A 23,511-nucleotide genomic window follows, 5' to 3' on the forward strand; every position below is an offset into this window, starting at 1 on the left:
TAGTCCGATGAGGCTGATGACCTTACTGTTTGGTCTCCTCCCCCAAACAACCCAACAGAAGGAGGCAGTGGTCAGGTGCTCAACGCATTGCGGTGACAGGAGGCTTCAAACTGAGATGACGTAAACTGGGGACAGTAGTCAGACACCAGTCTGCATGTCACTCCCTCATCGCATAAATGATAGAGAGGGTACGGATGATAGCATGGGTGGACTTTGACGACATCTATGCCACAAAGGTTGTGTTGGAGAGACCGTTCACCGCCAGCAGACATATAGCTCCCTGAAATGTCCAAGAAAAATCAAGGTGTACTCTCGTGTGTGGTCTGCTTATGGCCACCGAGAGAAAAGTTGTGCTGGGGCCATCTGGTTTAGTGAACTGTCGCAACAGGAGTTTCATACGAGTCCAGTCTCAGCGTCATCACTGCGACAGTATATCTGACGCTTTGCTAACGTTTTCATTCGTGTTGTCATCCCTCAATGTGAAGCATGGAGCTCCTGTAGGCTACACGGCAGAAGTCGGGGGGGGGGGGGGTGGGGGGGACTATCCGGCATTCACAGTTGTCAGTGGCCAAGGTTAATATCTCTCCACCGCTGACAAAACTTTCCACAGAACTGGGTCGTTGGACAACACTGTGGCTACATACGTCCTTTCAGCAAGAGTTCGTCCAGCATTTCTTAAAGTTGCTTATCTAGCGCAATGCAGATCGTTTCCTGGCGAATGAAATCTACATTGGAGCCAAAGGGAAGGCAGGAAAGGACATCTTTACAGTTCGAGAAATAAGAAGTATTGACATACTTCAAATTTCAGCCTTTGCCAATGAAAGGCTAAAAACAGTTTTTAGATTAAGTAAAAGTGTAAAATATTTGCAGTGAATTGAGCATTGAGGTCGAGCGTAAAGTTATGTCCTTTTGCGTGCAAAAGCTGAAACGTAGGGAACTGTAGAAGAGGCTACAGCCCATCTGGCTTAAGACTGTCTTGTTGTGTAGGACACCGACTAAACTGTAGTCTAACTGCAACAATCTGCTACTAATGACCATAGTATTCTGTTACCGGAGTGGATAGTTTAGTGAAATACAAATCACCATGGTTAGAGAGTGGTCGCAAGTATTGCACCACTTGGCAGAGAGGACTGCTAGAAGAAAAGACCAAACACTTCGTTGACTACCACAAATGCTATAAGCGAACAAAGCAGCTCAAAAAATCGAAGGTATACCTCCCAGCTCTCTGGAGCGTAGTCAAAGCGGGCGAACGGTGTTGGGTTGTTCTGTGACCGCCGACTGATATTGCAATTGTTGAGACCAGAATCATGGAATAGCAGCATACTGTTATTGTCGCAGTTTTTCTTGTTCCTAATGTTGTTGCTGTTGCTGTGGTGACAGCTTTAGTTGCCAAAGTTCAAGAAATTTCGAATCCTTAGTATTGGCGCATTGTGTGAATTGATGATAGAGTAACACCTCGTCGCCACTTCTGTGACCACTCCCAATACGAAAATGTAAACTGTAAACAAAGCTGCGTGCTGCAAGTTTACCAACAGCGTAAACCAGAGAGTGCTGAAACAAAGCAGAGTTCTTGTGCGCACATTACTATTACGAGACATCCAGCACTTCAGACAGCACGGAACAAACAATTGCTGGCCGCCCAGCGAGCCTTGCACCAAGGCGAGAGGCGCGGCCTACGTGACGTACCTGTTACACCTCTGCAGCTGGAGGCGGCATCTGTCTTAGCGACGAGCAACATCTCTGGTCGGTATCGGTACCTGCTGGAGGTGAAGATAATAAAAAACCTACATAACTCAGTTCGTGGCTTTGTTTATACACTCTAAGACAAAAAACTACGCACCACGAAGCAATTATCCGGATGGGAAGGAAATCGGTACATGTGATGTACATTGTAATGGTCGCCTAGTCGTAGATATAGCTAATTGCTATAATCGCACTATTTCACTCCCATTTACGGAGCTTGTTAGCACTTGATGTTAGGTTGGCGCCATTAAAATGCATTGTGTTGTGGTAATCGCTGCTACTTGCTGGATCGCTGCTGTGTCTCGATGCTGATGCTGGCTCTAAATCTGGTTGTCTAGGGTTAAAAACATGAGGTCCCGTGTTTTTTATGTGCTTTTGATGTTAAAGAACGAACGAAACCAACAAATATGTAAGCTTCAAATATTTATTACTCTGGTGGCCATCTTAATTGCACTGTCCACCAAAGACCATGACTCAACACAAAGTAGTACTTCCGTTACATGTTCTTTGCATTGTTTATCCACCTCAAACAATAACACACAAACACACTTTACCAAAGTGACATTCCGACTGCCCCCCGACCCTTCTTGCTGCTCGTATTTATAACATTGTCAAAGAACTACTAAAAAGAGATATAGTTTATAAGTCACATGTACATCTGTTATCATAATTTGTGCAGAAAAGTTATTAATTTGCATCGAGTGACATAATTTAACATGTTATTAAAATGACAGACAGATTTGTTGACTTGACAGAATAATTCTCTGTTACAAAAAGGCCGTTTTTTAGAAGTTTGTCAATTGACTTCTCTAATTTGCATAAATAAGTAAATAACATGAATTATTAAGAATTACATTGGTTTTCGTCTAAAATAGGATTGATTACGTGAATACTGAGTGAAAATGCTCCTAGTGAACAAATAGGTTTCACTGGGTGATTTTTATTTAAGGAGATCCAAAATACCTAAGTTGGCCACTATTTTCCGTACTTCATATTAATTATTTAAGATGAACTTAGTGTTTTTACATGATGACATTTGCTGTATCAGTGATCAAGTGATATTAACTTTTGTGTGGGTCAGTTATTCAGTATAATTTAATGGGTTGACTGTTTATGGAGACATGTTATGCAATCATTGTTAACATACACAATACCTTTGCTATAATCATAAATACTCATTAAACTGGTTGAATTTGGAGGGTATCGCATACTTCGGCACAGTAAAGCCTTTAATATGTTCCGTTACAACATGTACAGACAAACAAATGATTACATTTTCATAAAATTATTGACGCAGTTGTTGGGTGTCATTACGAGGGATAACGTGCCAAATTCTGTCCTATTGGCACTTTAGATCGTCAAAATCCCGACCTTGTTGGGGGCCCCTGCCCACAATGCCCCAAACATTCTCAACTGGGGTACGATCCGGCAACCTTGCTGGCCAAGGTAGGTTTTGGCATGCAGGAAGACAAGCAGTAGAAACTCTCACCATGTGTGGGCGGGTATTATCTTGCTGAAATGTAAACCGAGGCAGCAAAACGGGGCATAGAATATTTATTGTTGACGTACCGCTCTGCTGTAAGGACGCCGCGGATGACAACCAGAAATGAAATGAAATGGCGCCCATCACTGCTGATTTCCGGGCCTTATGGCGGGTGACAGTCAGGCTGGTATCAAAAAGCTGTCCGCGGAGTCTCTAGATTCGTCTTGGCTGGTCATTGGGGCTGAGCTGGAAGCGGGGCTCGTCACTGAACAGTGGGAACTTTGTAATGCGGACAGCCACGACCGTTAAATTTCATCGTGAATGGAAGTAAAATCAACCCCAAGCAAGCAATAATTGGTGATTTCGTTATTGTCATAACCGGTTTCGCTGCATTAAATAGCAATCTCAGGTGAAGAACCTCCCTCCGGAGGTTCGAGTCCTCCCTCGGGCATGGGGTTTTTGAGTTTCTCTTAGCATAACTTATTTTAAGTAGTGTGTAAGTCTAGGGACCGATGGCCCAAGCAGTTTGGTTCCTTAGGAATTCACATATTTGAACATTTGAAGGTAAGAAGGAAAGGACCTCATGTAAGAAATGTGAAGAAACCTATAAAAATCCTTTACAAATTCCGTAAAAATTTAAATATTTTCGAGAATTTTAAGAAAACAATTTTTTAAAATATTTTTATGGTTCTTATATGAAGTATTCAGACAGAAACATCAAAATTAAAACATAGTTACAGCAATGACACATCAGCGCACCAAGATATTTCCGAATCACTCATATGTAAAATATCGTCTCGTTTCAGCAGTAGAACACGTTGAACAGTGTGGTCTAACAAAGCTTGCAACCGTACCTCAGCTTTTGATTCGGTAAAAGTGAGGGCTACGTCTGGAAGTCAGCAAGCTTTTTTTGCTACCAAAACGCTGAATACGGTGGATATAGTGTGTTTAAGCCTTTTCCTTTAGCCCCATTTCTCAAATGCTGGTAAGATTCTTTTGACAATTTCAAGTCGAAAAGGAGTGCTAGACCTTCATTTGCATCATATGAGGATGGCGATGACGTTGAAAATCTCAAGCCTGCCTTGTATTTTTTCACCTTGGATGGACTTGAGAGTGTGACGTCTTTCACAATCTTCGCAGCATCTGGGTGCCCCGAAGATCGAAGACTCATTTGCGCGGCGAACAATAATTCGACAGGACTGAACTTCGTACAAATCTCCTCAGTTCTCCTTCTTTTAGACTTATAAGATAATGTTTCAAATTTTGTGGTAGGTCGGCCTGTTGATTTAGTCACACTTGCAGGTTTCGAATCAATCGAAATATATACTATTGTATTTAACCAGATTTCGTTCTTCTTGAAAAAATATCCTTGTTGCCGAGTTGCTTCCTTATACTTGCTTCTGAACTTTGTTGACAAAATCGAAATGGTAGGCCTCATATCACAGGGAATTTTAATTGTATGTCCACTTTTTTCTGTAAATGACCTTTCCAAATGTTCTATGACCCCTTACAAATCATTTGACAAATACTCTTTTGTTATTAGAAAAATATCTTTCCTCGAAAATCAGATTCTGGAATACGCTGGATCAGATGAAACTGAAATTTAAAAAGAAATCTATGTTACACTTTTCGTCATTTTTCTAATTATTTTAGTCTTTACAATGCTTCTACGTGTCGATTGTAATTTAAATTGTACAAATAAAACTCATAATTAATTGATTCTACTGTCAGTTTTGAAGATGTCTGAACAATGACATTTTGCAAGTGTCGCTTAAAACGTTGCTCAAAGCCAGAGTCGCAACTAGTCGCAGGATTTGAAGCTTAATTTACAAAGGTAATAATATATACTTGCGTACACAGCGCAAAAGAAAGCGGAATGTCGTGTAATTCGTAACTTATCTCTATTTTTTTAAGCGCATTTTACGATTTTGTCATTCATTTCCCTGTAGTACGTTAATTGAAATGTAAACGTGCATAATTGATGATTTAATAGTGATATAAGTGTTTTTTCACTAGTACATACCTCCTGGAATACATTCCATATTGAAAGTATTGGTTTCACTTGCACAAAACATAAATAACTTCCTTCAACAACACGACTGTTTTTGTAGCCTGGCCAGCTGCGCGCACGCTAACAATGAGCTGCCGCATTTGACCTGAGATATTACCGAACAAATGAACATCTGGTCGTCCGCACAGCCGGCATTCAGTTGTCCCAGCATTGCTGCTGCCAACCTGAAGTCCAAAATCCCCATCATTAAACTTTTTTTTTCCTTTTTGGCCACGTTTTCAAGATTCTGGGCCACTGTGCGGCGCCAACCTTGTGTGAATGCTCTGAATAGCTAATCATTTGCGTATCACCGCATCGTCTTCCTGTCGGTTAAATTTCGCGTCTGTAGCACGTCATATTCGTGGTGTAGCAATTTTAGCGGCCAGTAGTGCATATCTGCTCAGTTCCTCTTGGGCAGCAGACAGAAATTATTCTAGTGTTTAAAAATACTCTGTGCAGTCCTCATTTCATATAAAATTCATTGAAAGTCTGGTTGTTTGTGAACACTATTTGATTAAGATTATCCGAACACCCCTGTGTAATGCAAAATTACGTCATGCGGAACTGATCATTAGAAGTAAGTAGAGGTGGGCACACCAATATAAAAGGAGGCGAGGAGTGTTGTGTTGTTAGTAGAGAAGTAGTAACAGTGCCTTCTAAAGTGGCTTCTGATGTCATCTCAGTATCTAATCCATCAATCAAATTCAGATGATTTGATTGTGAAGTGGAAAAGCGAAGGAACAGCTACAGCTAAACAAAAAGACCTGGCAAACCTTATGTCCTGACGAACAGGGATCGTCGAGCATTCCGGTGGGTGGTGAATCGCGCCATACCCCGTGGCACCCCGATAGAAGGGTTTGGATTTGGCGAACTCCTGGCGAAGTACGCTAATGAGCAAGAATGGGCTTCCACCCCTCCACAGACATTCAGACACCTCGTTGAAAGCGTCCCCAGCAAAGTTCACGCCATCATAAAAGCGAAGGGTGGATAGATCCCATTTTAATGTCAACAAAGTGCTGTCCGTATACTTTTGATCAGGCAGTTCAAGTGGACTGCCTCAGGTTAGGTCATTCTGATGGTTTCTACGTCAGACGCTGATCTTGAAATTCTATGAAAAATATTGTGTTCCCAAGGCGACATCGAAGAAATTTAATCAGCTTGAATTGCTTCGTCATCGATCACACACTGAGCACGATGACTGACTGAATGATACGCAGCAGTCAAGCTGGTGGCGATGACACCTGTAATTTTACATTTTGGAAACGGCCTTCAAGGTACTGTGTCAGAATAAAGATTTCCGAAGTATATCTTTTTACTGTTCGAAATTCCGTTTTAGGGATTACTTGCACTCTACCCAGGTTCCAGGTCGGTAGCAATTTGTGATTATCTTCACATTTTTGGCATTATGCAGACATTAAAACAACGCTTTCATTAATAAGATGACCTGTAATATTCAGTCAACAGTCAAGAAGACGAATCTTTTCCCATCCTTGTCCATGCCCAGAAACATTTTGACAATAAACTTTCACAATACCATCAAATAACTTCAACCCAAAAATAAAAATAAATTAAGCAATAATTCCTGTGTCTAACGCCAATAGTTATCAACTCTTGAATAATAAACCAACAACAGTAAATCGTAGAAAACCTGGTTCAAGCGTAATATAGCTAAGTTGAAACTTAGAAGAAACGGTGCTGATGACAGAACCCTAATCGAATAGCAATAAGCAAAGGGTACAGCGTCTACTAGGACACGTCACAATACTCACATAACAAAAATCTTAAAAGTAGACGTACGTAACGAGCAAATTCACACGCGTTATGTCACTCAGATCTGTTCTCCCCACAGAGCCCGGTACTCAAATAAATGGCCAATTTAAATATGGGGACAATAATATTTGTGACCCACGATAACAAGAACAAATTAATGGGCGGATGCAGTTTAACACCAAACAATTAAATAAACTACTCTTTTCAAGTCTGCCGGCGCCAATAACAAACACGAAGTAAGAAACCGACTGGAGACCAATTAAGGGCTGAAGTTCCAACAAGCAACACTAAACCAGACTAGACTGCGTGATAAATTCGACTCCGCAGTGCATGGCGCATGGCAACAGGAAATTTTCTGAAAAGTGCTCATCATGTTCAGTTCCTTTTGATTGAACGGGGGGTAACTTCCAAGAATGATTGACTCTCGAAGTCGCGGGTACAAACGATACAAATCGACCATGGGATCCTAAATCTATCAAGCGACTCTGGTGGCGGGCGTTATGAGTATCTTTACGGTGGTCACTATAGCAACGACAAAAGAAGAGCGTTACAAAAATACTTGTAACTACGAAGGAGACGACTTACCTTACTCGTTGTCGGTGTTGTTGTCATGCGAAAGTCCATGTGGTGTGTACGCTATGGAAACAATTCCCTTTTTGCCATTAATTCGCGGAGGTGAGTAACTCAGAGCAACTAAGGGAACGACGGAAAACAGATAAATATGACGATCACAAATAATTTATCATAACGCCCGCCACCGGAGTCGCGTGATCGATTGAGGATCGCACGTTCGATATGTATCGTTTGGATTCCGCGACTTCGGGAGGCAATCATTCTTGGAAGTTTCCGAACAGGGGCTGCTCCAGGCGGTGAATGCTTCGCCTCCCGTTGGTCACGCACTGCGACCCAACGTTGTGCACCCAGGCTTGCACTGCCCTGGAGGAGCCCACTCAGCTTCATCTACATCTACATCCATACTCCGCAAGCCACCTGACGGTGTGTGGCGGAGGGCACCTTGAGTACCTCTATCGGTTCTCCCTTCTATTCCAGTCTCGTATTGTTCGTGGAAAGAAGGATTGTCGGTATGGCTCTGTGTGGGCTCTAATCTCTCTGATTTTATCCTCATGGTCTCTTCGCGAGATATACGTAGGAGGGAGCAATATACTGCTTGACTCTTCGGTGAAGGTATGTTCTCGAAACTTTGACAAAAGCCCGTACCAAGCTACTGAGCGTCTCTCCAGCAGAGTCTTCCACTGAAGTTGATCTATTATCTCCGTAACGCTTTCGCGATTACTGAATGATCCTGTAATGAAGCGCGCTGCTCTCCGTTGGATCTTCTCTATATCTTCTATCAACCCTATCTGGTACGGAACCCACACCGTTGAGCAGTATTCAAGCAGTGGGCGAACAAGCGTACTGTAACGTACTTCCTTTGTCTTCGGATTGCATTTCCTTAGGATTCTTCCAATGAATCTCAGTCTGGCATCTGCTTTACCGACGCTCAACATTATATGATCATTCCATTTTAAATCACTCCTAATGCGTACTCCCAGATAATTTATGGTATTAACTGCTTCCAGTTGCTGACCTGCTATTTTGTAGCTAAATGATAAAGGATCTATCTTTCTGTGTATTCGAAGCACATTACACTTGTCTACTTTGAGATTCAATTGCCATTCCCTGCACCATGCGTTAATTCGCTGCAGATCCTCCTGCATTTCAGTACAATTTTCCATTGTTACAACCTCTCGATACACCACAACATCATCTTCAAAAAGCCTCAGTGAACTTCCGATGTCATCCACCAGGTCATTTATGTACACTCCTGGAAATTGAAATAAGAACACCGTGAATTCATTGTCCCAGGAAGGGGAAACTTTATTGACACATTCCTGGGGTCAGATACATCACATGATCACACTAACAGAACCACAGGCACATAGACACAGGCAACAGAGCATGCACAATGTCGGCACTAGTACAGTGTATATCCACCTTTCGTAGCAATGCAGGCTGCTATTCTCCCATGGAGACGATCGTAGAGATGATGGATGTAGTCCTGTGGAACGGCTTGCCATGCCATTTCCACCTGGCGCCTCAGTTGGACCAGCGTTCGTGCTGGACGTGCAGACCGCGTGAGACGACGCTTCATCCAGTCCCAAACATGCTCAATGGGGGACAGATCCGGAGAACTTGTTGGCCAGGGTAGTTGACTTACACCTTCTAGAGCACGTTGGGTGGCACGGGATACATGCGGACGTGCATTGTCCTGTTGGAACAGCAAGTTCCCTTGCCGGTCTAGGAATGGTAGAACGATGGGTTCGATGACGGTTTGGATGTACCGTGCACTATTCAGTGTCCCCTCGACGATCACCAGTGGTGTACGGCCAGTGTAGGAGATCGCTCCCCACACCATGATGCCGGGTGTTGGCCCTGTGTGCCTCGGTCGTATGCAGTCCTGATTGTGGCGCTCACCTGCACGGCGCCAAACACGCATACGACCATCATTGGCACCAAGGCAGAAGCGACTCTCATCGCTGAAGACGACACGTCTCCATTCGTCCCTCCATTCACGCCTGTCACGACACCACTGGAGGCGGGCTGCACGATGTTGGGGCGTGAGCGGAAGACGGCCTAACGGTGTGCGGGACCGTAGCCCAGCTTCATGGAGACGGTTGCGAATAGTCCTCGCCGATACCCCAGGAGCAACAGTGTCCCTAATTTGCTGGGAAGTGGCGGTGCGGTCCCCTACGGCACTGCGTACGATCCTACGGTCTTGGCGTGCATCCGTACGTCGCTGCGGTCCGGTCCCAGGTCGACGGGCACGTGCACCTTCCGCCGACCACTGGCGACAACATCGATGTACTGTGGAGACCTCACGCCCCACGTGTTGAGCAATTCGGCGGTACGTCCACCCGGCCTCCCGCATGCCCACTATACGCCCTCGCTCAAAGTCCGTCAACTGCACATACGGTTCACGTCCACGCTGTCGCGGCATGCTACCAGTGTTAAAGACTGCGATGGAGCTCCGTATGCCACGGCAAACTGGCCGACACTGACGGCGGCGGTGCACAAATGCTGCGCAGCTAGCGCCATTCGACGGCCAACACCGCGGTTCCTGGTGTGTCCGCTGTGCCGTGCGTGTGATCATTGCTTGTACAGCCCTCTCGCAGTGTCCGGAGCAAGTATGGTGGGTCTGACACACCGGTGTCAATGTGTTATTTTTTCCATTTCCAGGAGTGTATATTGTGAATAGCAACGGTCCTACGACACTCCCCTGTGGCACAACTGAAATCACTCTTACTTCGGAAGACTTCTCTCCATTGAGAATGACATGCTGCGTCCTGTTATCTAGAAACTCCTCAATCCAATCACACAATTGGTCTGATAGTCCATATGCTCTTACTTTGTTCATTAAACGACTGTGGGGAACTGTATCGAACGCCTTGCGGAAGTCAAGAAACACGGCATCTACCTGTGAACCCGTGTCTATGGCCCTCTGAGTCTCGTGGACGAATTGCGCGAGCTGGGTTTCACATGACCGTCTTTTTCGAAACCCATGCTGATTCCTACAGAGTAGATTTCTAGTCTCCAGAAAAGTCATTATACTCGAACACAATACGTGTTCCAAAATTCTACAACTGATCGACGTTAGAGATACAGGTCTATAGTTCTGCACATCTGTTCGACGTCCCTTCTTGAAAACGGGGATGACCTGTGCCCTTTTCCAATCCTTTGGAACGCTACGCTCTTCTAGAGACCTACAGTACACCGCTGCAAGAAGGGGGGCAGCTTGTCTGCTTGGAATGGACTCTACACACCTGTTGCCAGCTGGAACCTTCCTTCTTGACTGCCAGACAGAGACTCCTTTCCGCGAGTCCATTGTACCTGTAAAAGGCTCGGAAGTCGCCCACAAGCCCTCTCGGGAGCCTTACGCGAAGCAGTTGCTGGGCAACGCGCAATAGATAAGAGATGGCGTGGCTCAGTAACTTACACAATTAAACAAGTAAAGATGCCATAGCAACTGCAAAATTAACTTAAAAGAACTTGACATATGTGATTTTTTTTGTATTAAATACAATCACTTTTTTCTGGTTACTTCCAAATCTGATCCTTTTCTGTCCAACCCTGTTATGGAAATGTAAATCGTAAACAGGGAAAGAGTCGTTGTAAGCTCGCAGTGATCATACGTATATCAATGGTGAAAACCAGAGAGTCCAGAAACACAGCAGGGTCGTTGTATGCATGGCGATATGACGAGATACTGAGCCACGGAACAAGTCTTTACTGGCCTCGGGCCGGTCTGTACCTATGCGGGAGATGCAGCCCACCTGACGCACCAGTTCCGCCTGTTACAACTGGAGGCAGTGGGTGTGTAGCGACGTGTAGCGTCTCCGAGTCACTATCGATAGCCGCTATAGGCGGGGATACTAAATCCCTCCTCGCTCGGCACGTAGGTCCGATCATGGCCAAGTTTGTGCTTTTGCCGGCATGGAAGCGGAGGCACGACTGAGCTCTCCAAATGACTCAAATGGTTCAAATGTCTCTGAGCACTATGGGACTTAACATCTTAGGTCATCAGTCCCCTAGAACGTAGAACTACTTAAACCTAACGACATCACACACATCCATGCCCGAGGCAGGATTCGAACCTGCGACCGTAGCAGTCCCGCTGTTCCGGACTGCAGCGCCTAGAACCGCACGGCCACCGCGGCCGGCCTGAGCTCTCCACCAAGAGATTCAGAAACATGGCTTCGTCTGGACTGGCCGTTTCTGATAGCTTGGCTCGGTACTGTGGGGTCAGTGGATTTGGCAGCGTGGTGGAGACATACTGTTGTTCACTACAACTGGAGTTGGGAGACTGGCTCCGCATCCATCAGCTGTCGGACAGTGGTTCATTCATTTGCCTATTTAGGAGTGGGTAACAGGGGTGCAGGGCGTACCAGCGAGAGTGTGACACAGGATTACGGCTAGTGGCAGGGTGAATGTTTGCCGTGGTGTCAGGGCCCTGAGTCGGAGGTCGCAACGGAGAGACAGTGTGCTGCCGCAGTTGCGGTGAGAGTTGGTGTTGGTGGGGGAGCTCATAAGACGACATAACTGGCCGCGACGTGGAACAGCTGACGCCCCTGTGGCTCACAATGACCCCCTTGATCCACCCCAGGTGCTGTACAAATAGGTGTGCCCTGAAACAAGCACTCCGCAGGCAGGTGGACCTATACTTAAGCTGGGCTCGATATCTGCACCCACGCAACATTTTGGCCGGGCTGTCCCAGTGAGCGTAGAGGAAGCTGTGGAATGCTTCCTCTCTCAATGTCACCAGTAATAAATTATGTATTTGAGCTCCAAATGTCCTGACAGCTCATTCGACCTCTGTGTTGGAGGCTGGACAGAAGGAGGCTGGCGCAGTGGTCAGCACACTGGACTCGCATTCGGGAGGACCACGGCTCAATCCCCGCGTCCGGCCATCCTGATTTAGGTATTACGTCATTTCCCTAAATCGCTCCAGGCAAATGCTGGGATGGTTCCTTTCCAAGGGCACGGCCGAATTCCTTCCCCATTCTTTCCCTAGTCCGATGAGGCTGATGACCTTACTGTTTGGTCTCCTCCCCCAAACAACCCAACAGAAGGAGGCAGTGGTCAGGTGCTCAACGCATTGCGGTGACAGGAGGCTTCAAACTGAGATGACGTAAACTGGGGACAGTAGTCAGACACCAGTCTGCATGTCACTCCCTCATCGCATAAATGATAGAGAGGGTACGGATGATAGCATGGGTGGACTTTGACGACATCTATGCCACAAAGGTTGTGTTGGAGAGACCGTTCACCGCCAGCAGACATATAGCTCCCTGAAATGTCCAAGAAAAATCAAGGTGTACTCTCGTGTGTGGTCTGCTTATGGCCACCGAGAGAAAAGTTGTGCTGGGGCCATCTGGTTTAGTGAACTGTCGCAACAGGAGTTTCATACGAGTCCAGTCTCAGCGTCATCACTGCGACAGTATATCTGACGCTTTGCTAACGTTTTCATTCGTGTTGTCATCCCTCAATGTGAAGCATGGAGCTCCTGTAGGCTACACGGCAGAAGTCGGGGGGGGGGGGGGTGGGGGGGACTATCCGGCATTCACAGTTGTCAGTGGCCAAGGTTAATATCTCTCCACCGCTGACAAAACTTTCCACAGAACTGGGTCGTTGGACAACACTGTGGCTACATACGTCCTTTCAGCAAGAGTTCGTCCAGCATTTCTTAAAGTTGCTTATCTAGCGCAATGCAGATCGTTTCCTGGCGAATGAAATCTACATTGGAGCCAAAGGGAAGGCAGGAAAGGACATCTTTACAGTTCGAGAAATAAGAAGTATTGACATACTTCAAATTTCAGCCTTTGCCAATGAAAGGCTAAAAACAGTTTTTAGATTAAGTAAAAGTGTAAAATATTTGCAGTGAATTGAGCATTGAGGTCGAGCGTAAAGTTATGTCCTTTTGCGTGCAAAAGCTGAAACGTAGGGAACTGTAGAAGAGGCTACAGCCCATCTGGCTTAAGACTGTCTTGTTGTGTAGGACACCGACTAAACTGTAGTCTAACTGCAACAATCTGCTACTAATGACCATAGTATTCTGTTACCGGAGTGGATAGTTTAGTGAAATACAAATCACCATGGTTAGAGAGTGGTCGCAAGTATTGCACCACTTGGCAGAGAGGACTGCTAGAAGAAAAGACCAAACACTTCGTTGACTACCACAAATGCTATAAGCGAACAAAGCAGCTCAAAAAATCGAAGGTATACCTCCCAGCTCTCTGGAGCGTAGTCAAAGCGGGCGAACGGTGTTGGGTTGTTCTGTGACCGCCGACTGATATTGCAATTGTTGAGACCAGAATCATGGAATAGCAGCATACTGTTATTGTCGCAGTTTTTCTTGTTCCTAATGTTGTTGCTGTTGCTGTGGTGACAGCTTTAGTTGCCAAAGTTCAAGAAATTTCGAATCCTTAGTATTGGCGCATTGTGTGAATTGATGATAGAGTAACACCTCGTCGCCACTTCTGTGACCACTCCCAATACGAAAATGTAAACTGTAAACAAAGCTGCGTGCTGCAAGTTTACCAACAGCGTAAACCAGAGAGTGCTGAAACAAAGCAGAGTTCTTGTGCGCACATTACTATTACGAGACATCCAGCACTTCAGACAGCACGGAACAAACAATTGCTGGCCGCCCAGCGAGCCTTGCACCAAGGCGAGAGGCGCGGCCTACGTGACGTACCTGTTACACCTCTGCAGCTGGAGGCGGCATCTGTCTTAGCGACGAGCAACATCTCTGGTCGGTATCGGTACCTGCTGGAGGTGAAGATAATAAAAAACCTACATAACTCAGTTCGTGGCTTTGTTTATACACTCTAAGACAAAAAACTACGCACCACGAAGCAATTATCCGGATGGGAAGGAAATCGGTACATGTGATGTACATTGTAATGGTCGCCTAGTCGTAGATATAGCTAATTGCTATAATCGCACTATTTCACTCCCATTTACGGAGCTTGTTAGCACTTGATGTTAGGTTGGCGCCATTAAAATGCATTGTGTTGTGGTAATCGCTGCTACTTGCTGGATCGCTGCTGTGTCTCGATGCTGATGCTGGCTCTAAATCTGGTTGTCTAGGGTTAAAAACATGAGGTCCCGTGTTTTTTATGTGCTTTTGATGTTAAAGAACGAACGAAACCAACAAATATGTAAGCTTCAAATATTTATTACTCTGGTGGCCATCTTAATTGCACTGTCCACCAAAGACCATGACTCAACACAAAGTAGTACTTCCGTTACATGTTCTTTGCATTGTTTATCCACCTCAAACAATAACACACAAACACACTTTACCAAAGTGACATTCCGACTGCCCCCCGACCCTTCTTGCTGCTCGTATTTATAACATTGTCAAAGAACTACTAAAAAGAGATATAGTTTATAAGTCACATGTACATCTGTTATCATAATTTGTGCAGAAAAGTTATTAATTTGCATCGAGTGACATAATTTAACATGTTATTAAAATGACAGACAGATTTGTTGACTTGACAGAATAATTCTCTGTTACAAAAAGGCCGTTTTTTAGAAGTTTGTCAATTGACTTCTCTAATTTGCATAAATAAGTAAATAACATGAATTATTAAGAATTACATTGGTTTTCGTCTAAAATAGGATTGATTACGTGAATACTGAGTGAAAATGCTCCTAGTGAACAAATAGGTTTCACTGGGTGATTTTTATTTAAGGAGATCCAAAATACCTAAGTTGGCCACTATTTTCCGTACTTCATATTAATTATTTAAGATGAACTTAGTGTTTTTACATGATGACATTTGCTGTATCAGTGATCAAGTGATATTAACTTTTGTGTGGGTCAGTTATTCAGTATAATTTAATGGGTTGACTGTTTATGGAGACATGTTATGCAATCATTGTTAACATACACAATACCTTTGCTATAATCATAAATACTCATTAACTGGTTGAATTTGGAGGGTATCGCATACTTCGGCACAGTAAAGCCTTTAATATGTTCCGTTACAACATGTACAGACAAACAAATGATTACATTTTCATAAAATTATTGACGCAGTTGTTGGGTGTCATTACGAGGGATAACGTGCCAAATTCTGTCCTATTGGCACTTTAGATCGTCAAAATCCCGACCTTGTTGGGGGCCCCTGCCCACAATGCCCCAAACATTCTCAACTGGGGTACGATCCGGCAACCTTGCTGGCCAAGGTAGGTTTTGGCATGCAGGAAGACAAGCAGTAGAAACTCTCACCATGTGTGGGCGGGTATTATCTTGCTGAAATGTAAACCGAGGCAGCAAAACGGGGCATAGAATATTTATTGTTGACGTACCGCTCTGCTGTAAGGACGCCGCGGATGACAACCAGAAATGAAATGAAATGGCGCCCATCACTGCTGATTTCCGGGCCTTATGGCGGGTGACAGTCAGGCTGGTATCAAAAAGCTGTCCGCGGAGTCTCTAGATTCGTCTTGGCTGGTCATTGGGGCTGAGCTGGAAGCGGGGCTCGTCACTGAACAGTGGGAACTTTGTAATGCGGACAGCCACGACCGTTAAATTTCATCGTGAATGGAAGTAAAATCAACCCCAAGCAAGCAATAATTGGTGATTTCGTTATTGTCATAACCGGTTTCGCTGCATTAAATAGCAATCTCAGGTGAAGAACCTCCCTCCGGAGGTTCGAGTCCTCCCTCGGGCATGGGGTTTTTGAGTTTCTCTTAGCATAACTTATTTTAAGTAGTGTGTAAGTCTAGGGACCGATGGCCCAAGCAGTTTGGTTCCTTAGGAATTCACATATTTGAACATTTGAAGGTAAGAAGGAAAGGACCTCATGTAAGAAATGTGAAGAAACCTATAAAAATCCTTTACAAATTCCGTAAAAATTTAAATATTTTCGAGAATTTTAAGAAAACAATTTTTTAAAATATTTTTATGGTTCTTATATGAAGTATTCAGACAGAAACATCAAAATTAAAACATAGTTACAGCAATGACACATCAGCGCACCAAGATGCCCCTAAGGTTCGTAATCAAAAATCAAACCCCTGAAGAGGTGAAGCCATCAAAATGAATAAAACAGGAAATCTGTTCGAATAGTGCGGCGACACACTATGAAGAAAAACCCATGTATAAGTACAGTATGTGAAAACGAAAGACATTTATAAGGAAAGATCAAAATTGGGACCTCCAGCGAGCTAAATAATCAACGTCCGCCCACCGTCACTTACTCTCACGACGTTGTGAACAAATGTCAAAACCATAAGACCGACTGAACAACAAACCGATAAGTGTATCCGTATGGAATTCATGAAATTGAGGAGACCAAATAGTTATTGACACATTATTATTATTATTATTATTACTATTATTACAGGGTTATTACAAATGATTGAAGCGATTTCACAGCTCTACAATAGCTTTATTATTTGAGATATTTTCACAATGCTTTGCACACACATACAAAAACTCAAAAAGTTTTTTTAGGCATTCACAAATGTTCGATAAGTGCCCCTTTAGTGATTCGGCAGACATCAAGCCGATAATCAAGTCCTCCCACACTCGGCGCAGCATGTCCCCATCAATGAGTTCGAAAGCATCGTTGATGCGAGCTCGCAGTTCTGGCACGTTTTTTGGTAGAGGAGGTTTATACACACTGAATCTTTCACATAACCCCACAGAAAGAAAACGCATGGGGTTAAGTCGGGAGAGCGTGGAGGCCATGACATGAATTGCTGATCATGATCTCCACCACGACCGATCCACCGGTTTTCCAATCTCCTGTTTAAGAAATGCCGCACATCATGATGGAAGTGCGGTGGAGCACCATCCTCTAGAAAGATGAAGTCGGCGCTGTCGGTCTCCAGTTGTGGCATGAGCCAATTTTCCAGCATGTCCAGATACACGTGTCCTGTAACGTTTTTTTCGCAGAAGAAAAAGGGGCCGTAAACTTTAAACCGTGAGATTGCACAAAACACGTTAACATTTGGTGAATTGCGAATTTGCTGCACGAATGCGTGAGGATTCTCTACCGTCCAGACTCGCACATTGTGTCTGTTCATTTCACCATTAAGAAAAAATGTTGCTTCATCACTGAAAACAAGTTTCACACTGAAAGTATCCTCTTCCATTAGCTGTTGCAACCGCGCCGAAAATTCAAAGCGTTTGACTTTGTCATCGGGTGTCAGGGCTTGTAGCAATTGTAAACGGTAAGGCTTCTGCTTTAGCCTTTTCCGTAAGATTTTCCAAACCGTCGGCTGTGGTACGTTTAGCTCCCTGCTTGCTTTATTCGTCGACTTCCGCGGGCTACGCGTGAAACTTGCCCGCACGCGTTCAACCGTTTCTTCGCTACTGCAGGCCGACCCGTTGATTTCCCCTTACAGAGGCATCCAGAAGCTTTAAACTGAGCATACCATCGCTGACTGGAGTTAGCAGTTTTGGATCTTTGTTGAACTTTGTCCTGAAGTGTCGTTGCACTGTTATGCCTGACTGATGTGAGTGCATTTCAAGCACGACATACGCTTTCTCGGCTCCTGTCGCCATTTTGTCTCACTGCGCTCTCGAGCGCTCTGGCGGCAGAAACCTGAAGTGCGGCTTCAGCCGAACAAAACTTTATGAGTTTTTCTACGCATCTGTAGTGTGTCGTGACCATATGTCAATGAATGGAGCTACAGTGAATTTATGAAATCGCTTCAGTCATTTGTAATAGCCCTGTATTTTTAGACATAATACGGTATATCAAATGAAAGGACACCTAACCACAACAGAAATTTAAAATAATGAGCCAGGAAATGACTTAGATAACATGAAGTAACATCAACCGAGAATTTGTACACACCCCGTGGTGGTTACAATGGTGCTGAGTGGAAGGCAGACGGGTGTGTACTAACATGGAAAGATGACATTCTATCGGAGGCGCTAGTGAGCTACGGTAAGAGCGCGACATAAAGTAAACGCAGCGAGATTTTTAAATACGGAAGGTTGGGGCCCGCCTTTACAGTGAGAGAATGTATCCAACGATGGAATAATTAACAAGTAAAATATAACAATTTCTCATTCTGGGAAAGGTAAATATAATGATGAAATAAGTAATACGCGTAAAAATAAGTAGGATCACAAAGTAGATGAAATCAAAGCTCACTTTTTAGACAATTAAAATAGGTAAATTGGATTGTAGATTGCCAACTGTATGACCCGTTTGACGAGAGTGTGCATCAGTTATATTTCAAACTGATCAATTTAAGATGCTCCTGGAAACGCACACTAAAAAAATCTGCCAGTCTGGCCGAAATATGTCTTCGGGCAGACCCCACATTGAACATTGTTAACAACAGATGTACCAAACTTACAAACAGAAGACCGTTCCCTATGTCTGTATTTTTGGCCAATCTTCTGAGGATTAAAATATACTGAAGAAATATGTTTTGTTATAGGGCTTTCATCTTTCGGCTATCCTATCATAGTGGGGGATCCTATGGTAAACGTGGGCCGGGCAGGGGGGTCTTAAGAATAGGCTACAGGGTAATGCAATGGATACTGCCCAGCCTCACATTCGAACCGCTCTTCTTTAAAACGCCCTTGATGACATCACCAACAAAGCTAGCCTCGTAACCATTGTGTAACTCTATAACCTGGGTAAGTTGATATTCTCTGACAAAAGCTTCACGGGACATGGCCACGTTATGCATTCTGCTCACCGTAGCTCTAATAGCAGCGTTGCGTTGCGTTGATTTGGGGGAAGAAACCAAACAGCGAAGTCATCGGTCTCATCGGATTGGGACAGGAAGTAGTCCGTGGCCTGTCAAAGGAATCGTCCCGGCATTTGCCTAAAGCGATTTAGGGAAATCACGGAAAACCTAAATCAGGATGGCCGGACGCTGGACTGAACCGTCGTCCTCCCGAATGCGATAACAGCAGCCGTCTTGTACTTATGAGGATGGTTTGAGGTACAACGAATCACTGAATGAGTGCATGTAGGTTCCCGGCAAAAATCAAAGATAAAGCCAGAATCCCGCAATTTCACAATAAGATCTAGGTAAAGAAGTGAGCCTGGCTAACTATGCTCTGCATAACGAAATGGATCGTCGGGTGGAGATTATTTACATCGTTCAAAACCCGATCGCTCTCATAACTAATGCCATCACGCACCAGCAAAACGTCATCAACGTATCTTCACCACAACATTACCTTCTTGGTATGACAGAAATTTTTTCGTAACATCGCGTTCGAAACTAGTCATAAAAATATTTGCTAGACGAATAGCCAAGGGAGAACCCATTGCCAGTCCATTTTTTTTTGTTCGTAGTAGCAGTTCTCAGGGCTGAAATACCTAAAATGCTATACAATCCTCAATGTGGCCAGAACCTCATCAATTTCTTGTTTTGGCCTATCGCTCAAAGTCGACAGATTTCTGGAAATGATGTCCAAAGCTTGCTTTGTGGGAATATTACAATATATCTTACATACATCAAATGACAAAATACGTGTACTGGAAGTGAGATTCAACTCCTGCAATTTGCAGTTTGGCAATAACCTGTCTGCGGTTATGTGCGCAAAAATCGTTAGGCCGTTTGTAATATTTGTCCAATACTTAGCGAGTGCCTTCTCAACATGATATCCAGCTGCCCCCCCCCCCCCTCCCCTCCCTACTCACCAGGAATAAAGATGGAGCGGACAGGGTGGTGATCCCTTTGGAGCTCGATAGTGACTCTTAATCTGGGGGGTAGTTGGGTGCATCGGAAGTAGATGCCTTTTCTGAGATGCACTGAAAAGACATTCAATAAAATTTAAAAAACTTTCAAACTAACAACATACTTAGCTGTACTAGGAACCTACTTTTGAAAATACTGTTCAACGTAAAAAAAAACTGCCTCACTTTTTCGACAGTCTTTTTCTTCGATTGCAACTACCATCTTCCTCTTATCAGTCTCTATCACCAGGGCTTAGTTCCGATGCAACTTATTGTTAATAGATGAAAAGCCTCAGAACCTCCACATCCAATATCTGAGTCCTGCGTATATTTGGAAATAACTCTGTTAACATCAATTGCTACCTCATTGCGTTGTGCAGTAAAAAGCTCAGCACTGCAAAGGGCCAAAACGGTGTGAGAAACGTGTGTTCAATAGGCGTTGTACTGTGTCTGCTGAAGGGCTAAGACGGATTATGCTGTTTACCATAAAAATGAGATAAATGTACTTTATTACAACAAAGAAAGCATTAACAGTAATTTATATTCAGCACATTTTGGTTTTGCTAGAGAAGTGAATGGTTTTCAGTGTGATTGGGCACATGCCCCTGTAGCCCAGGTGACAAAAATGAGACAAACTTGCTCGATAAGGGCTTTCTTATAATATCCCCAATGTCGTGACACTGCAACTGACGAGCAACATAATTTCGCACATCCACCGGGAGAATAGTCAACAACTCTATCGATCAACGCCAAGCCGAATAATTGCTTGGATAAGGGCCAGTGGTCGATCAATGCGTTACTGACTTTCTCGATTTGTGAAGCTCTTTCTCTTGAATAAATGATACATTTTTTCTGAAATTGTAATCGTTGGTTTGTCTGTAGATTTACATCGCATCTACCGATTTTCGTCCTATTCGGATAATTCCTTCGAGGTGCGTCGTTGATTTCTTTCTGTCTTCTTCTTCTTCTCCTTCTTAGAATATACATTTATTTTACCTTTCAAGATTAGGGCCGCCATGTTCTTTCTCATTATTAGATTTAACCACACATGCTTAGAATTCTGCTACAATGAACATTGCAGTGGTTAAAGTGTTATTATTATTATTATTATTCTGAACGTTTGTTACAGGGAAGTCGCTTTCATTACTATGTGTTAAGTACATACGGGTAATATGTTTGACAAATAGAAAAGTGATATACTAAAATGAAGGTTTGGCAGGAGGACAGAAGGAAGAAAAATTAGAGAAGAAATTAAATGGTTTGCAGAAGGGTGAGAAATTATAGGGAAAGAGTAAGAGAAGGCGTGGAAGGAAAAAAAAGGAAGCACATAGAGATGATAAAAGCTGCCAGAATATCGACACTGTGAGAGACAGACAGGTAGGCTATTGGTCTGGAGGAGGCAACTATCATACACAAATGGAACGTAAGCCGATGATAACAGACAAAGCTTTACCCTTATGTTGAATGTTTCGTGATTTCGGATCAGTCGCAGTTACTGGGTAGGGTGTTACACAGCTGCATGACTGAATTGAAGAAGGAGATGCAGAACATTTTTATCCACGTGAAGGTGCTGGAGGTATCAGACGACGTATTGAAATAGTAGAATGATTATAGGTATGTAGGACGTGAGAAGAGTTGTTGAGGGCACTAGTTGTTATAAAACCTATGAAGAAGACTGCAAGTATCGAGTCACGTTGCCTTTCACATTGCTGTAACTGTGAGTGTAAGAAGGACTGCCGTGGTGAAGTAAGCTGATGTTACAGAAATATCTATCTCATCAAAAGTATCCAGGCACCCTACGTACCGCGTAACTGACCACGAGATATCACAAGAGGCGGTCCGACCATTATAAAAGGAGGCGGGATGTATTGTGTCATTAGTACAGAAGCAGTTACAGCAGAGGGCTCCGGTCACGAGAGCTCAGTGACTTCGAACGTGGACCAGTCATTGGATTTCACCTGAGCAACAAATACATCAGGGACATTTCGACCTTTCTCAAGCTTCCATCTCGACTGTTGGTGATGTGACTGTAAAGTGGGAACGCGAAGGAACAAACCACAACTAAACCATGGCCAGCCACGCTTCATATACTAACGGACAAAGACAGTCGAACATTGCGAGGATGCAGATGGTAACTGTGAAAAAACGAAAAAAAGACGTCAAGTTAGTAGGAAGATTCACCCCTGAGTTCCGAAGAACTACCAGCTGTCCAGCTAGCACAGTGGCTGTGCGTAGCGAATTAAAGGGAATCGTGTACAATTGCCGAGCAGCTCCTAATAAGTCACACATTTGTGTAGTCAGAGCAAACAGATTTTTAAGGTGGCATAAAGTGCTACGTCACTGTACAGCAAACGACTGGAAACGAGTGATTTGGAGTGGTGGGGCACGCTATATCCTGTGGTAATACGATGGAAGAGTTTGGTTTTGGCTAATGCTTGGAGAGCGTTACATGACATTATCTATAGTTCCTACAGTGAAGTACAAAGCAGGTAGTCTTACAGTGTGGGGTTGTTTTTCGTGGTTAAAGTGTGGTCCCCTTATATTGCTTAATAAAACGCTAAATGAGGAAGGATATGACACACATTTTACAGTGTTGTGTACTGCGTACAGTAGGGGAACAGTTTAGAGATGAGGATTGTTTTTATCAGAGTGACAAAGCACCCTGTCAAAAAGCAGGACCTGTGAGGCAATGGTCTGTGTACAGTAACATTCTTGAAATGAACCGACGTGCCCAGTACCAACCCGAACCCAGTGGAAAACCTCTGTCATGACTTAGAACGTCGACTTGGCTCCAGACCCCAGCGTCCTGTATTTACGCTCCCTAGTTTCGGCTCTTCAGGAAGCATGGGCTGTCATTCCTCTTCAGACATTCGGGCACCTCACTGAAAGTGTCCCCAGCAGAGGTCAGAAGTCATAGAGAGGAATCGTGGGCACACTCCATATTGACGTCCTCTACTAGGTCTCTGGGTCCATTTGACCAGACAGTGTGTTTTATGCAACAATTAATTGTTAGCTCGAGTCGTGATGAGTTTTAAATATCTGTATCTTATTGAACAGTCTCTCAGTAATACAGGGGCGGCGGACTGGTTTTTGTTTTATTTCAGTTGGAAATATTTTTCTAAATTTTTGAATTGCAAATACGAGGGTTATTCGGAAAGTAAGGAACGATCGGTCACCAAATGGAAAATACAGTGAAAATCTGATGAAGCTTTCCACAGATACGTTGGGGACTGTGT

The sequence above is a fragment of the Schistocerca cancellata genome, chromosome 2 (genome assembly GCF_023864275.1).
Source record: "Schistocerca cancellata isolate TAMUIC-IGC-003103 chromosome 2, iqSchCanc2.1, whole genome shotgun sequence".
Lineage (NCBI taxonomy): Eukaryota > Metazoa > Arthropoda > Insecta > Orthoptera > Acrididae > Schistocerca > Schistocerca cancellata.